Raw genomic sequence first — 12,097 nt, 5'->3', positions numbered from 1 at the left:
AAACCACGAAAAATTGACCCCTGGAAAATATGTGTATTTACAATAGGTTTATTTAGTTTCTTTTTATTTCTTGAACAGTGAGCGTTTCTTTTTTTCACACTTTGCATTGTGTAACATACTATGTTCGAAGGCATTCAAAAGAGAGCAACTCATTTTTGTGCCATCTTTTAATTAATTTGTGATACATGTAATTATACAAATAATTTAATTTTTCTTGCAGGCCCTCGATTGTTCCGAATCTCAAAGATGCCACAGAAGAATATGCAGTATGTGATTTATTTTTTATAAATGATAGTTTTACTGCAGTAATGTTATATTTCTGCATTGAGATTTCTCTTTTGAACGTCAAATATGTACAAAGCCATCTGCCAAATCAAATTACCTAAGTACCAATGTATTTTCCTCAAACCACGAAGATTTGACCCATCGAAAAACGTGATTTTACAATAGGTTTGGTTTCTTTTTTCTTTTTTGATCGGTCAAAGTTCCTTTTTTCACACTTTGCGTTGTGTAACATACTATGTTCGAAGGCATTGAAAAGAGAGCAACTCATTTTTGTGCCATCTTTTAATTAATTTGTGATACATGTAATTATACAAATAATTTAATTTTTCTTGCAGGCCCTCGATTGTTCCGAGTCTCAAAGATGCCACAGAAGAATATGCAGTATGTGATTTATTAATAAATGATAGGTTTACTGAAGTAATGCTATATTTCTGCAATTGAGATTTCTCACCATTTTGAATTTCGTCAAATATGCACAAAGCCATATATATTCTTTTATGCCACGCCCTTTATTTGTCCCTTTTTCGGATAATAACATCCACATGTAAGTGTAAATTATTCTTCGTATATCTTTGTAGTAGCATATGGTTAATAATTTCTATGTAGGCTTTTGCCGGTAGATAGAAGACGAAAAATCTTTTAGTATCAAAATTGTAACTCCGAAATGTTTCTATGGTTCAAAGAAACATCTTATAAAGAGTTACCTGTAATTTAATTGGAGTGTTTTTTTTTTAAAATGTCCTTGATTCCTAAATTTACTTTTGAAATTGAAATAAGCATCCAAATTATCCAGGTATATACTCTAGCATGCTGCATTCATAGCTGCATATTTTTTTAACTGGACCAACTCAGTTTTTTTTTTATTTTCATTTACTATTTATTATTCCTTTACTTTTTTTCATTCAGGGGAACGATGCGGATCTACGGTGAGTATGTGTGTTTTTGACGAGAAAGAGAGATAGAGAGATAGAGAGAAAGAGAGATAGAGAGTGAGAGAGATGCTTATTATTTCTTAACACTGACTTTTATAAAATTTATTTTTATGTGCAGGAAACTATATTCGAGTTAAAATGAAATTCCTATTGTATTAAAAATATTGCAAGGCTAAGACTTAAAAGAGACCTGAAGAGTCAATGAACATTTTTTAAGTTGATATTTTTTGATTTCCTGAAGGAATGTTTGAAAGATAAGAGAATGAAATAATTTTAAGCTAAATTCTATTGACAGGTTATGTGTCAAACTGGATTTTTCTGTGAAGTGCGGTATGGAATTTGTTTACCTTTACAAGGTAAGTTTTAAATATTTTTGAATTGATTTCTAAGTACAAGTACATAAGTTTTTTATGTATATAAATCCGTTTAACTTATGCTTCAATTTGAAATTGACTTCAATGTGGTGTAGATACAATTAGAGATACTAGGAGAAATATATTCATGAAACATTTGTTTGAGTTTATTTGAATAATTTGAACTTGCCGATAAGATCTATTGAAGCAGAATTAAAAGTTTTCAGTTAACATACTTTAGGCGTAGATAAAAGAAAGAATTTCATTTAAAACTTATTTTGCCAAAATTTTAACTTTCTTACAGACACTTACCATTTTCCTTAATTTATTCTATGTGAATTTTTAAAAAATATTTTCGTCGTTAGAATTGAACTGTCACAAAATAAGACACTCATTTCTGCATCGGTAAGACTTCAGAAAAAGACATAGTTTTCTGCGTCTCAGATTTCGTGTCTACAATTTTTTCGCAATATTCCCTGAAGAAATCATCGACTTACATCATAATCCTTTTCAAGTTAAAAGAAAATAACAGTAGAGTTGTATAAAAAAATATATTTCTTGCCAACATTTTTTTTGATAACCAGAATATATTTGTGTCGATAATATTGACAACGATAAACAAAACCTTTTTAAAAGTCTGAAACACGTAAGAAAATGTTATCATAAAAAACAAAACAAAATATGCATAGTTTTGAAATATTTGAAGTATCATTTGTAAGGAAATGAAGTACATGTATTTTAATTTGAATTAACCTTAACTTTTATTGAAGATGGGCCAACCATTACTATTCCAACCTCTTCCCAGACTGCAGTTGTAACCTCTGAATGTCAAAATGTAAGCAAGTTAATGCTGATTGATTATTTTAAGCTGATAGATTATTTTAAGCTTAAGTCATAACCTATTTAAGTTTGTTTCAGTTCACCTGAGCCGAAGGCTCAAGTGAGCTTTTCTGATCAAAATTTGTCCGTTTTCTGTCGTCGTTATTGTAAAATTTTTACGTTTTCCTCTCCTTCTCATGAACCACTGGACCAATTTCCACCACACTTGCTACAATGTTATCCATTCGTAAAAGGGATTCAAATTTGTTCAAATGAAGGGTCATGTCCTCTTCTAAGGGGAGATATTTATGAATTAGTGAAAAAATAAACGGCATATTTTGAAAATCTCCTCAAGAACCACAGAACCAGAAAGATGAAACTCATGTTAAAGCATCCTCTTGTAGTGTATATTCAAGATTGTACGCATCATGACCCCGAGCTAGGGTGGGGTCACAATGTGGTATCAAAGTTTACCATAGGACTAACACCCATTCTCAATATAAGGGCTCAAATGATGTCGCCTCATTTTCATTTAAAAGAAATACCACTGATGTAATTTTTAAATCAACATTATAAATAGTCATATAACAATGAATAAGAATTCATATAATTATCGATCTGAAAGGGTATTTAAGGAGTTCCAAATTCAAATATAGTAGCCTATTTGAAATGTACGTTACTGTCGCCGAGGCAAATATTATTCTGAATCCCCTCTGTGTAATATATAGTTTTGATTCTCAAGTTAAAATTTTCTGATAAGTTAAACCTTGTATCATATATATTTGTTTTCATAACAATAAATACATTTTCTTTGTGATAATAAATATTTTTTATTGTGCAATGTCCCTGTCGCTTAATTCTATTTCAACCACATTACAAGCAAACACAAAGATTATACACCTGATAGTTTTGTTCTCCTTTATTTATTGATGGGCTAAATTTGAAATTTTAAAGGATTAATTACTCCTACTTAGATAATGTAACATGAAATTGAACAACTTGAGCAACTTTTATAAATATGTTTACGGAATGAAAGACATTTTCAATCGTAGAGATAAGAAAGAAATGTACGTTACCTATATTCTTCCATTAAGAATACATATTAAGTAGAAAATATGAGACGACTCTGAATAAGCAACCCCTTGTATCCTGTAAACTGGCAAAGACGTTTTGCTTAACATAATTAAAAATCATTTTTTACATGAAAAGTGATCATTTGAAATGTACGTGACTGAAATGTACGTTACCATGAAATTCAAATTAAGTGAATCTCGCACAAATTTTTATGTATTCTAATACTTTCACACACTCGAATGTGTACACAAAGGAAAGTTTCAAAGGTTGGAGGTCGGCTAAATCCCAAAATTAATGAAAAGAAACGTCTCTGCTGAGGAAAAAAATATATTAAGGTCAATTATTATGTAATATAATTTTGATACCTGGTATATATTTCTGAATACGAAACCTGTATGATGCATTTCTTATGATATGCAGGTTCAAATAGTATCAATATAAATGCGCGTCTAACGTATGCTTGTGGAGGAGAATTGATTTTTATATTTGAAATGTACGTTACGTATGGTAACGTACATTTTATGTATTTCTAACTGACATTTTTTTAATTTAGTCAATGAATTGCGTTTACACGAGCGAAACAAAATTATCGTTACAATCCATTTGACAACTGGCCACATCTAAATGCACCCCAATCCTCGTAAATGTTTTAAACTGTTACCACATGCTGGAAAATTTATTTCTAAGTGTCTTAAATTCATCTTTGGCAACCTTTTTGCAATTTGTTTACTTTTCATGTGCGACTTTTCGTCAATATTAATTGAATTGTTTTTGATAATTTAAAACAAGGTAAGCATAGGCTTATAATTGGTAAAAAAAAAAATAAAACAAAACAAAAAAGAAAAGAAAAAGAAACAAAACAAATAAACCCAGAACACAAGACGGTCACGTACATTTCAAATATTGAATACTCAGTTTTGTTTGAATCATTGCATTTTGGGTTATATTTTTCCAGATCTGCTAAAAAGCACGTATGTTTGTGTTTAGAAAAACGATGTTGCAACATACTAAATGAAATTGTTAACAAGACTGTCGATGGATATATTCGGAATAGATTTATGTTAAGTTTCAAGGGCCAAACACGAACATTTGTTAGATCATAGCAAAATACATCTGACTCTTATATTTTTTTGTCTGTAACCTTGCACACAGTTAGAAGTAACTAGGCTACGACCGGTGTCAATTTCAGCGAAACAGCACAAAAGAATGGTTTTGAACTGAGGTGGAGGGGACTCCCCAATAATATGTGAAATGAACGTTACCGAAGTGACATGACATTCATGTAGTTGATGACAATAACCTCGTTTGTTACATTATGATTTCTTATATTACTGCCTTAGAACGCTTCATTGATATGATTTTTATGTCAATAATTGCTTTTTTTTCAATATTTTCTTATTACTAATTTACATATTATTACAAGCTTGAAATGTACGTTACCTACTCATATTCTGAGGCAATCGTGTCTTTATAGTGGTGATTGTGACATATAACACAATGTGATTACATAGAGAATCTTTTTTGGAATAAACTGAAACAAAACGATGAATTTTTAGATGAATTTTAGATGAATTTTAAGCTTTTTATTAAACAGAAATATATCTTGAAATGTACGTTACATTAACATAGTTTTCTAAATCGGCATGGATATATGTTAAAAAAGATAGTAACTTCAAAATAGAATTTAATACATGTACATGTTAGGTTCCAGTATCTATTAAAAATGACAAGATTCCAAACTGATCGCTCTTAACAAAACAGAGAGAAGAATTTAAAGCATATATTTAAAAAATGTTTTCACACATCTGGATCAAAAAGTAACCTTTTGTTTTTTGAAAGGAAAAATCAAACGCACGTTCGTATGCCGAGAAAATATGTTGCTGACAGAGTTTGTAGGATGTGCTAGTGTTAAGATGAGATATTACAATTGTGATTTTAATGACTACATTTTTTTGAAATATTTTTTTGGACATTGAAGAAAGAGTAACGTACATTTCAAGCTACATTTCTGAATAAAATTACCCTCGACTTTATCGTCTTGTCATTATTTCATGTATTATAATTTGATGAAAAAAATCTGGAAACAAAATCTTCAGATACTTTCTTTCAAAGGTAATTGATAGAAAAATTGTTATCTTGAACTTCATTTTTTAAAAAATCAGAGAGGCATTTGTGCCCTTATATTGAGAATGGGTGTAAACATGCTAAATAGGAATTTTCTTTATCAAAAAATCGTTTTGTTTATTTTATAAATTCATTTTCCTTTATTATTACGTTAATTTTCACATCGTCATCTTTCTTTTTTGTTACATATTTGTATCCCATAAATACTTTCTTACACCTCCCAACGTACGTCTCATCTGATTCTTAAGAGTATGCTCCAAGTAAAATCAAAAGATATAAGGTACTCACAGTGGCAGATGCTACAGGAAATTCAACAGCCTAATTTTAATTCAGTATTTCGTAAATACTTCACATGTGGAACTGTAGCTCTCTGCTTGAGAAAGATAATGCAGAGGGTTAAATATCCAAGGATTGTAGAAACCTTGGATTTACGCCTGAATATTATTTCTTGTATTTATGCTTTTCCCCGCTTCCTCGAAACGGTGTCCATATTTTCTTCTTATTTTGACACGCATAAACATTTTCTTCATAGATTTTTTACGCACTATCTACGTCATTGGTTTTTGTATAGATTTTTTTTCCCCCAAAAATGACATTCCAAAAGCATGAAGCCAAAAAATACAAGAAGAATACTTGATGTGAATGACAAAAAAAAAGCCGGCGGAATTGGAAGGTTTTTAAATCACTTGCGAAATAAAAAAATTCGTAAAGATATACACATTTTACTTAGCTGACACTACCTATCATAAATTTGGCGTTGAGAGGTTCACCAAACAAAATTTTTGGTTTACATCGGGGCTCGTCATTGGAATGGGAATGATTTGGTTATACGAATGTACGTAATTACTAGCTCAGCGTACAATAAAACACCAAGTTTCTTATCATAGAATTATTTAGCTATTAAAAACTCTTATCGGTCGTGCTTTGACTGACTTAATTGGTAACCAATTGTACCGCCGATATATCTATGCTGAACTTGACTACGGAATATTCCGTCTCTCTGGTCAATACTGATTTGTAATTGTTTATAAATACTGCGAAATCATTTATTTTCGTGGGGTGTCAATTTTCGGGGTTTTCTAAGTATGGATTGACCCATGAATTTATGTCCACAACGAAATGCAATTTTTAACATACATGTATATTTCTATTGAACAATCCTTTAAGCACGAAATCAAATCCCTATGTAGTAATGTATTTTCCTCAAACCACGAAAATTTGACCCATCGAAAAAATTGATTTTACAATAGGTTTGGTTTCTTTTTTCTTTTTTGATCGGTCAAAGTTCCTTTTTTTACACTTTGCATAGTGTAACATACTATGTTCGAAGTCATTCAAAAGAGAGCAACTCATTTTTGTGCCATCTTTTAATTAATTTGTGATACATGTAATTATACAAATAATTTAATTTTTCTTGCAGGCCCTCGATTGTTCCGAGTCTCAAAGATGCCACAGAAGAATATGCAGTATGTGATTTATTAATAAATGATAAGTTTACTGCAGTAATGCTGTATTTGTGCAATTGAGATTTCTCTTTTGAACATAAAATATGCACAAAGCCATCTGCCACGCCCCTTTATCTCCCTTTTTTGTAATAACATCCACATGTAAGTGTAAATTATTCTTGGTATACCTTTGTGGTAGCATATGATTAATAATTTCTATGTAGGCTTTTGCCGGTAGATGAAGACGACCGGGGCTTCTTATAAAGAGTTATCTGAAATTAATTGGAGTGTTTTTTTTTTAAATGCCCTTGATTCCTAAATTTACTTTTGAAATTGAAATAAGCTTCCAAATTATCCAGGTAAATACTCTCGTCTTGTGCATTCATAGCTGCATTTTCTTTTTAACTGGACCAACTCAGTTTATTTTATTTTCATTAACTATTTACTATTCCTTCACTTTTTTCATTCAGGGGAACGATGCGGATCTACGGTGAGTAAGTGTGTTTTTGACGAGAGAGAGAGAGAGAGAGAGAGAGAGAGAGAGAGAGAGAGAGAGAGAGAGAGAGAGAGAGAGAGAAATGCTTATTATTCTTTTATAAAATTTAGATTTATCTACTGGAAATTATATCGAGTTAAAATGAAATTCCTATTGTATTAAAAATATTGCAAGGCTAAGACTTAAAAGGGACCTGAAGAGTCACTGAACATTTTTTATATTGATATTTTTTTGATTTCCTGAAGCAATGTTTGAAAGAAAAGAAAATGAAATAATTTTAAGCTAAATTCTATTGACAGGTTATGTGTCAAACTGGATTTTTCTGTGAAGTGCGGTATGGAATTTGTTTACCTTTGCAAGGTAAGTTTTAAATATTTTTGAATTGATTTCTAAGTACAAGTACATAAGTTTTTTTATGTATATAAATCCGTTTTACTTATCGAACAAGTAGACGTAGAGTCGAAGTTTCTATAGTTAAGGAAATGCTAAAAGTAATATATTCAAATACATTAAAAATATAAAAACTAAAGAGCAACTATACATGTGAATGTAGCATGCTTCGATTTGAAATTGACTTCCGTGTGGTGTAGATACAATTAAACATACTAGGAGAAATACATTCATGAAACATTTGTTTGAGTTTGTTTGAATAATTTGAACTTGCCGAGAAAATCTATTGAAGCAGAATTAAAAGTTTTTAGTTAACATATTTTAGGCGTAGATAAAAGAAAGAATTTCATTTAAAACTTATTTTGCCAAAATTTTAACTTTCTTACAGACACTTACCATTTTCCTTAATTTATTCTATGTGAATTTTTAAAAAATATTTTCGTCGTTAGAATTGAACTGTCACAAAATAAGACTCTGATTTCTGCATCGGTAAGACTTCAGAAAAAAACATAGTTTTCTGCGTCTCAGAGTTCGTGTCTACAATTTTCTCTTAATATTCCCTGAAGAAATCATGGACTTACATCATAATCCTTTTCAAGTTAAAAGAAAAGAACAGTAGAGTTGTATAAAAATATATTTCTTGCCCACATTTTTTTTTGATAACCAGAATATATTTGTGTCGATAATATTGATAACGATAAACAAAACCTTTTAAAAAGTCTGAAACACGTAAGAAAATGTTATCATAAAAAACAAAACAAAATATGCATAGTTTTGAAATATTTAGAGTATCATTTGTAAGGAAATGAAGTACTTGTATTTTAATTTGAATTAACCTTAACTTTTATTGAAGATGGGCCAACCATTACTATTCCAACCTCCTCCAAGACTGCAGTTGTAACCTCTGAATGTCAAAATGTAAGCAAGTTAATGCTGATTGATTATTTTAAGCTTAAGTTATAATTTATGTAACTTTGTTTCAGCTCACCTGAGCTGAAGGCTGAAGTGAGCTGTTTTGATCGAAATTTGTCCGTTTTCTGTCGTCGTTATTGTAAACTTTTCACGTTTTCAACTCTTTCTCATGAACAACTGGTCCAATTTCCACCACACTTGCTACAAAATTATCCTTGGGTTAACGGGATTCAAATTTGTTCAAATGAAGGGCCACGCCCTTTTCTAAGGGGAGATATTTATGAATGAGTGAAAAATAAATGGCATATTTTGAAAATCTTCTCAAGAACCACGGAACCAGAAAGATGAAACTCATGTGGAAGCATGCTCTTGTAGTGTATTTCAAAATTGTTCGCATCATGACCCCGGGGTAGGGTAGGGCCACAATGTGGTATCAAAGTTTACCATAGGACTAAACATGCTAAATAGGAATTTTCTTTATCAAAAAATCGTTTTGTTTGTTTAATAACTTCATTTTCCTTTATTATTACGTTAACTTTTACATCGTCATCTTTCTTTTTTGTTACATATTTGCATCCCATAAATACTTTCTTACACCTCCCAACGTCTTATTCGATTCTCAAGAGCATGCTCCAAGTAAAATCAAACAGATATAAGGTACTCACAGAGGCCGATGTTACAGGAAATTCAACAGCCTAATTTTAATTCAGTATTTCGTAAATACTTCACATGTAGAACTGTAGCTGTTTGCTTGAGAAAGATAATGCAGAGGGTTAAATATCCAAGGATTGTAGAAACCTTGGATTTACGCCTGAATATTATTTCTTGTATTTATGCTTTTCCCCGCTTCCTCGAAACGGTGTCCATATTTTCTTCTTATTTTGACACGCATAAACATTTTCTTCATAGATTTTTTACGCACTATCTACGTCATTGGTTTTTGTATAGATTTTTTTCCCCCAAAAAATGACATTCCAAAAGCATGAAGCCAAAAATACAAGAAGAATACTTGATGTGAATGACAAAAAAAAAGCCGGCGGAATTGGAAGGTTTTTAAATCACTTGCGAAATAAAAACTTTTCGTTAAAATATGCACATTTTACTTAGCTGACACTACCTATCATAGATTTGGCGTTGAGGGGTTGACCAAACAAAATTTTTGGTTTACATCGGGGCTCGTCATTGGAATGGGAATGGTTTCGGTATACGAATGTACGTAATTACTAGCTCAGCGTACAATAAAACACCAAGTTTCTTATCATAGAATTATTTAGCTATTAAAAACTCTTATCGGTCGTGCTTTGACTGACTTAATCGGTACCAATTATACCGCCGATATATCTTTGCTGAACCTGACTACGGAATATTCCGTCTCTCTGGTCAATACTGATTTGTAATTGTTTATCAATACTGCGAAATCATTTATTTTCGTGGGGTGTCAATTTTCGGGGTTTTCTAAGTATGGATTGACCCATGAATTTATGTCCACAACGAAATGCATTTTTTCACATACATGTATATTTCTATTGAACAATCCTTTAAGCACGAAATCAAATCCCTATGTAGTAATGTATTTTCCTCAAACCACGAAGATTTGACCCATCGAAAAACGTGATTTTACAATAGGTTTGGTTTCTTTTTTTCTTTTTTGATCGGTCAAAGTTCCTTTTTTCACACTTTGCATTGTGTAACATACTATGTTCGAAGGCATTGAAAAGAGAGCAACTCATTTTTGTGCCATCTTTTAATTAATTTGTGATACATGTAATTATACAAATAATTTAATTTTTCTTGCAGGCCCTCGATTGTTCCGAGTCTCAAAGATGCCACAGAAGAATATGCAGTATGTGATTTATTAATAAATGATAGGTTTACTGAAGTAATGCTATATTTCTGCAATTGAGATTTCTCTTTTGAACGTCAAATATGCACAAAGCCATCTGCCACGCCCCTTTATCTCCCTTTTTCGTAATAACATCCACATGTAAGTGTAAATTATTCTTCGTATATCTTTGTAGTAGCATATGGTTAATAATTTCTATGTAGGCTTTTGCCGGTAGATGAAGACGATCGGGGCTTCTTATAAAGAGTTACCTGTAATTTAATTGGAGTGTTTTTTTTAAAAAATGTCCTTGATTCCTAAATTTACTTTTGAAATTGAAATAAGCTTCCAAATTATCCATGTAAATACTCTCGTCTGGTGCATTCATAGCTGCATTTTCTATTTAACTGGACCAACTCAATTTTTTTTATTTTCATTTACTATTTACTATTCCTTTACTTTTTTCATTCAGGGGAACGATGCGGATCTACGGTGAGTATGTGTGTTTTTGACGAGAAAGAGAGATAGAGAGATAGAGAGAAAGAGAGATAGAGAGTGAGAAAGATGCTTATTATTTCTTAACGCTGACTTTTATAAAATTTATTTTTATGTGCAGGAAACTATATCGAGTTAAAATGAAATTCCTATTGTATTAAAAATATTGCAAGGCTAAGACTTAAAAGAGACCTGAAGAGTCAATGAACATTTTTTAAGTTGATATTTTTTGATTTCCTGAAGGAATGTTTGAAAGATAAGAGAATGAAATAATTTTAAGCTAAATTCTATTGACAGGTTATGTGTCAAACTGGATTTTTCTGTGAAGTGCGGTATGGAATTTGTTTACCTTTACAAGGTAAGTTTTAAATATTTTTGAATTGATTTCTAAGTACAAGTACATAAGTTTTTTATGTATATAAATCCGTTTAACTTATGCTTCAATTTGAAATTGACTTCAATGTGGTGTAGATACAATTAGAGATACTAGGAGAAATATATTCATGAAACATTTGTTTGAGTTTATTTGAATAATTTGAACTTGCCGATAAGATCTATTGAAGCAGAATTAAAAGTTTTCAGTTAACATACTTTAGGCGTAGATAAAAGAAAGAATTTCATTTAAAACTTATTTTGCCAAAATTTTAACTTTCTTACAGACACTTACCATTTTCCTTAATTTATTCTATGTGAATTTTTAAAAAATATTTTCGTCGTTAGAATTGAACTGTCACAAAATAAGACACTCATTTCTGCATCGGTAAGACTTCAGAAAAAGACATAGTTTTCTGCGTCTCAGATTTCGTGTCTACAATTTTTTCGCAATATTCCCTGAAGAAATCATCGACTTACATCATAATCCTTTTCAAGTTAAAAGAAAATAACAGTAGAGTTGTATAAAAAATATATTTCTTGCCAACATTTTTTTTGATAACCAGAATATATTTGTG

The sequence above is a fragment of the Saccostrea cucullata genome, unplaced genomic scaffold (assembly GCF_032062105.1).
Source record: "Saccostrea cucullata isolate Sc308-1 unplaced genomic scaffold, CSIRO_AGI_Scuc_v1 ctg778, whole genome shotgun sequence".
NCBI classification, from domain to species: domain Eukaryota; kingdom Metazoa; phylum Mollusca; class Bivalvia; order Ostreida; family Ostreidae; genus Saccostrea; species Saccostrea cuccullata.
The sequence above is the reverse complement of the archived record's forward strand: the minus strand, read 5'-3'. Positions refer to the sequence as shown.